Source organism: Coregonus clupeaformis, chromosome 30 (assembly GCF_020615455.1).
Source record: "Coregonus clupeaformis isolate EN_2021a chromosome 30, ASM2061545v1, whole genome shotgun sequence".
NCBI lineage: Eukaryota > Metazoa > Chordata > Actinopteri > Salmoniformes > Salmonidae > Coregonus > Coregonus clupeaformis.
In genome coordinates this window covers 20,331,587-20,338,337 of record NC_059221.1, presented here as the reverse complement: position 1 = coordinate 20,338,337, position 6,751 = coordinate 20,331,587, and the positions used below count along the sequence as shown (strand labels likewise).

The window sequence follows — 6,751 nt, the reverse complement described above, 5'->3', positions numbered from 1 at the left end:
AGGACTATTCAATTTGCCCCTATTAATTTATAAAAAGTTGCTTTGCTGTTTCGATTCGCCTGTTTGGAACCCGTTTATGCAGAAAGAGACGATGACGATGTATGCTGATCTTCCTCTGCATTAAAAAACAAAACAAAAAAACATTTATAGTCATTTAGCAGACGCTCTTATCCAGAGCGACTTACAGTTAGTGAGTGCATAATTTTTTTTTTCTTCTTCATACTGGCCCCCCGTGGGAATGGAACCCACAACCCTGGCGTTGCAAACGCCATGCTCTACCAACTGAGCTACCACTCTCCAAGTGGTGAGTTCATTATTCTGCGATGATGGTATGTCTATACAGACTTTCAAAAAACACCTGCTACCATAGCCTTGATTTACTTCTATTCAACGATTACTGCCACTTCTGCTAGCTGATGTTGTTGAAATTGTTTTTGGAACGACAAAACGAAGTAGCCACATTTTGCAAGTTTGAGATAAACGTGTAAATTAGAGTTCCCACGACACACCAGTCAAATAGTCTTTCCATTTCATAATAATATAATAATAATATGCCATTTAGCAGACGCTTTTATCCAAAGCGACTTACAGTCATGTGTGCATACATTTTTACGTATGGGTGGTCCCGGGGATCGAACCCACTACCCTGGAGCTACAGAGGACCACATTTCCTTATACAACTAAATTGAATTAAACAAATTTGAAGTAAAATTATGCAATAATTGGCCATTCATATTGTGTGCTGAGAAAACTAATTTAAGTGTATTATTATTATATAAATGTTACACATCAATAAAACATAAATCAAACATAAATTCATCTTTCTCTCCAACATATTTTTTTTAAATTAAGATTTTTGTATTCATGCTCACCATTACTACAAGCTATGGGTCAACACTGAAAATAAAATAATTGATTGTGTGCTTTTAGAATACAAAAAGATGCATGTTTATCTTGCTTGCATGAGTTACCAATGGGGAAAGGGAGCCAAACCCCACTCTGCCTGAACCTTAGTCCCACTTTGTCCCGCTCTTTCTTCCCACCCTACCCCCCTTTTGAGTGATTGAGAAGGCGACCTCAGAGGACAGAATTCACATCCCTGCTCTGCCCCTCTCCCTGCAACATGGTTTGTCCCAGTGGCTCAGTTACCTTGACAACCCAGAGAGAGCAGTCAGCATGGGGAAAAAATAATCTAGTGAATGCTTTGTAGGGAGATGACCGTTTAACACCACCATCCATCAATTCAGAACCAACTGTTTAGATTAGAATATCTGGAGAGTCTTGAAGCAGTGAGTGGATGACTTGATAAGATGCTTCATCATGCATAATACATGTCATAGAGATTCTTAACCCACCATCTCTTTCTGCCCCTCCTGCTCTCTCCCTTTGACATCCCAGATGACAGCATTAGAGAGGCAGGCTTTTGACTTCCTTGGGTACCAGTGGACTCCCATCATGGTCAACTTCCTGCACATAATCATGGTTATCCTCTGCCTCTTTGGCACCATTCAGTACAGACCACGCTACATTGCTCTAGTAAGTCACATCTAGGCCACACTATTTTTGTGTTAATCTGCCCCAGGCTATCATACAATGGATAATGTTGTGTTTTTGTCTAAGACAAATAAAAGCAATTTTCAGTCCTCACTGAAATATTACTGTTAATTCATAATCCAATGTACAAGAGCTGTAAGGGATCACCTGTAATGTAAGAATGTTTATGTGCTGCAAATATAAATATTGACCCCACGTTATATTAAAAGTCGAGAAAGTTATGTCATTAAATGGTTATTACATAGGCAAGTTTAAATGCAGTGTACTGTATTTACTTACAAATTACACCTTGAAATCAACATGGATAATTCCATGAAATGTGCCTATTCTTCATAGAAGAATGGAACTGTACGTGTGGAAGGCAAAGCCATTTGTATAACTATTGTGGAACAGCATTGGCCACTGTTACAATTGTGTCATGTATAGAGATTTGCCTCCATACAAATAGATAGACATTATGTGTCTAAAATGATCATCAAATATATTTTAATCCCTCAGTACCTGCTGTGGACATTACCTTGGGTGGCGTGGAATGTCTTTGTGAGCTGTCTCTATTTGGACCTGGGAGGCCTTTCCAAGGTATTGGTCACTAATATTCAGACCCGCTATCAAGTAATAAATTTGCTTCACCTTGAATTGTGTATTATTTTGGCACTGCATCAATCAGTCTTTCTTTTCCCAAACAATTACATACCATAAATACATAAACATGCTTTACAGTTCAGCGTTCAACACCATAGTGCCCACAAAGCTCATCACTAAGCTAAGGACCCTGGGACTAAAAACCTCCCTCTGCAACTGGACAGCCGCCCCCAGGTGGTAAGGGTAGGCAACAACACATCTGCCACGCTGATCCTCAACACGAGGGCCCCTCAGGGGTGCATGCTTAGTCCCCTCCTGTACTCCATGTTCACCCACGACTGCGTGGCCAAGCATGACTCCAACACCATCATTAAAGTTTGCTGACGACACAACAGTGGTAGGCCTGATCACAGACAACGATGAGACAGCCTATAGGGAGGAGGTCTGTCACGGTTTCGGCCGAGGCTGCTCCTCCTCCTTGTTTCGGGCAGGCTTCGGCGGTCGTCGTCCCCGGAGTACTAGCTGCCACCGTTCGATGTTTCATGTTTGTTTGGTTTTGTCTGTTTGTACACCTGTCCCTTGTTAGTGTTTGATTTGGTTGCCTATTTAGTTTTCGTGTGTGGGGGCAGGTGTTATGTGGTATTGTTTATTGTCAAGCTGTTGCTCTTTTGTATTACTCTCGTGTTTGTTGTTTTCCGAGAGTCCGCACTGTGTGCGCTATCTTCATTTTTACGCACTGTGTGTGTTGTGCGTAATTTGTATTTTGCCTCCCGGTTGGGTTGGCTGTTCGCCTGTTTGGTGCTGCATTTTGTTAACTAAAGTCTGTTGACGAACGCCCGTGTTTCCTGCGCTTGATTTCCTCACCGCATCTACACTCAGCTACTGACAAGGTCAGAGACCTGGCAGTGTGGTGCCAGGACAACAACCTCTCCCTCAACGTGAGCAAGACAAAGGCGATGATCGAGGACTACAGGAAAAGGAGGGCCGAACATGCCCCCATTCATATCGACGGGGCTGTAGTGGAGCGGGTCGAGAGTTTCAAGTTCCTTGGTGTCCACATCACCAACAAACTATCATGGTCCAAACACACTGCTGCTACTCGCTGTTTATTATCTATGCATAGTCACTTTACCCCTACCTACATGTACAAATTACCTCGGCTAACCTGTACCCCCACACATTGACTCGGTACCGGTACCCCCTGTATATAGCCTCATTATTGTTATTTTATTGTGTTACTTTTATTTAATTTATATATTTATTTACTTTAGTTTTTCTTAGCTTTATTTTCTTTCAACTGCATTGTTGGTTAAGGGCTTGTAAGTAAGCATTCACGGTAAGGTCTACACCTGTTGTATTCGGCACATGTGACAAATAAAATGTGATTTGAACATGAACAGCCCATATGCTGTGTCACTGCAGGAGAGCGACCTGCTATCCCTGGGTGTATCCTCACAACGTTCATGGTGGAAAGACAACGGGCCAGGCTGTGACGACAGGGACCTTCATGCCACTAGATGGCAGAGTCTGGAGAGCCCAAAACTCATCTCTGCTCTGGGATGCTGGCTGGAATACCAATACATAAGAGTTCCTACACTGTATCATACAACTCCTAATCTCTGTGAGTACTCTCTCTTGCTCTCTCTCTTACACACAAACACACAATGAAATAAATTCAGAACATACCCATGTGGTGGGCTTCATTGGAATGTAATGTTACATGTTACCCACACACTCACACATACTTACACTGACACTCCAACACACACACACACACACACACACACACACTACATATGCTCACACACATATGCTCACACACACACATGCATATTGACGCCACACACACACACACATAAACACACTTTCACACTCTTCACATACACTGCTGCTACTCTGTTTATTATCTATCCTGATTGCCTAGTCACTTTTACCCCTACCTACATGTACATATTACCTCAACTACCTCATTATTGTTATTTATTGTATTACTATTTTCTATTTTTATTTGCTAATTTTCTTACTTTTTAATTGTTGGGGAAGGGCTCGTAAGTAAGCATTTCACGGTAAAGTCTACACCTGTTGTATTCGGCGCATGTGACAAATAAAATTTGATTTGAATGTTGAACTGGTGGTCTCTGTGTTTGTGCCTACAGCTCTTGGGATTGGTCTATGCCTGCTATGTGGTCAGCACCTTCACAGAGGAGGAGGACAGCTGTATGTGAATTTAAAGTGCATTTTACACATGTCACAACACACTTTACAAAGAAAACACATACACAATTTGACACACATAGTACAGAACAGATAGTACGGCATAAGGTCACAGCCACATGTAATACTGTCAAGTAGGGCCGGGACAATACCAGTTTTGCGACACACGTTAGTATCGTGGCAAGGAAACAAAACACGGATCGGATTTAACTTCTTTAGAAAAACCGCCCTAATGTTGGAAACAAACATCATTATGTTGTCATCCAGAGTCACATTCATGTATTTCCCAAGCTATAGCACACACTATTTTACATATAGCAGGTTTGTAAAGGACCAAAGAGAGAGTTTAGTCTGCTTCATGGTTTCATTTTTGCCATGGAAAAAATTGCGCGATGCTGGTAATGTCACAGGCCTTGTTTATCCTTTTTTATTTGTTATGTTTCACTTGTTTTAATAATTTATGCCCTTTTATTTAAGAGTTGGTTTAAACTGTCTAGAGCTCAAAAGTGACGCTTCCATCCAAAAAGTTCATTGATTAAATTAGTATTGCATCATTTTATATTTATTCATATAATTGGATTTTCTTTTTCAGTTAATTTCATTGGTGGGGTTCATTATCCATCTAAACCATCGCCGCAGTATTTATAGTGTACCATTGGGCTGTAAGTACCATTATTTTCAAAGGGGGAACAAAATCACACATATTCGGCACACACAGTATCAGACCACACACATACGTGTGTGTGCGTGTATGTGTGTGTGTGTGTGTGTGTGTGCACACATTGGATATTGAAGTATGTACTCAGTATGTTTCTGTCTGAGACTGTGCAGTTACCTTACCATCATGTTTTGTTTTACAGACTATAAGAAAAGGCTTGCAAGTGGGTTGAAAATGACTGACAGGCAAGGAGGGCAGAAGAGGAATGACAGAGTGAAATACCTATTTTGGAAGAGTGAGATCATATCTCCAGTCACTGAAACAGAAGACATCCCCACACTGCTCAAAACATAATTCCTCTGCCTCCCAGCACTCTTAATGCATACTAGCCTACACCAACAGGAGTTCTCTGTTCAGTGCAGTTATGGTCAATACTAGCCTGGTCCCAGATCTGTTTGTGCTTTTGCCTACTCCAATGTCATTGTCAAGCTGTTTGGCATGACAATTCCATATGAAGTTGGCAAGAGAGGAGAAAAAACAGAGTGGCACCCTGCAGGCTATAGGTCAATACAGATACAATCAGAAAACTACTAATAATTCTGACATAACATGTATCAGTGTACAGGGAATGGTATTTGTTGTATTATGACATAATGGCACTGTAAAAAAATATGCATTTACGCATACCATTGAAAATGGACCAAACCCTATAATTGTGTGTCCTACATTGATGTTAATAGGAGATTTGCATGAACATTTGAGTCACGTGCAAATTATCAAAGTTATGTAGACAGATTTATAGTGAGGATTTGGACCTATGTGAAGGTATAAGTGTGTAAATGTGTATGTGTGTGTGTGTGTGTATGTGTGTGCGCCTGTGCGCAGTTCATACATTAGATTCCAGATAGCAGAGGAAAATAAAGATATTGTGATATAAATTAGCTAATGTCAGTGGTTGTCATGTAAAAAAGCATATTCTATTTGTTTAGTCCTACCTCTGAATTTTGTTCGAATTGACATGCCACTGGCAGTGGCGGCTCCTGAAAAAATTCTCAGGGGGGGCAATTTTTCTGATGATTTAGGTGACCTACACACATTTTAAAAAATATATGTCCAGCAACAACATGAAGACAGGGGCAGCATATAAGTCAATACCAGAAGCATTTATTGACTGATCTCAAAAGTGTTGGCTTACAAAAGCAAAATAAGTTATCACAGTAAAAATAATCAAGGGTGTTCTTTCACATTCCTCAACACTGCATAAACAATATGCATTTCCATAAAACACCTCATCTAATTGTGCCACAAAGTTGACAAGTCCAAGAAAAATACCAGGGTTGGTGGAGCCCTCAGTTTCATCTTTGCCTCGCAAAGCTAACTCAAACACTCCGCAAAACTTCACACACTGGATTAGCCGGCTGAGGATGTGGCGGTTCTTGCTAACCTCATCGTTGTGGCGGCGGACAGCTAGCCTGTATCCCTCATCCAGTTGAGTGGCAATGTTCACTCTCCCCAAAGCAGACAATCTCAAACAGCTATCCATGTGGGTCTTTGACAGCTCATGTTTCTTAATCTTTTCTGAAAGATGGTGCATGTCCGTTACACCAGTCGCTGTCCAAGCGGTGCTGTCTGCCGTGCCGCCTTCAGGGTGAAAGAGTAAGCAGGGGTAGCAGAAGACTGCATTAGCTACATCGCAGCCTGCTAGCCAGGTTTTTCGTTCGTACCAATTTTTGGAAAATCCTC

At 41.2% G+C, this 6,751-nt stretch overlaps 1 pseudogene; it reads left to right on the top strand.

The window, feature by feature from the left end:
* The first annotated feature begins 237 nt into the window (after positions 1–237).
* Positions 238–5,917, top strand: LOC121545680 (annotated as a pseudogene).
* The last annotated feature ends 834 nt before the right edge of the window (positions 5,918–6,751 follow it).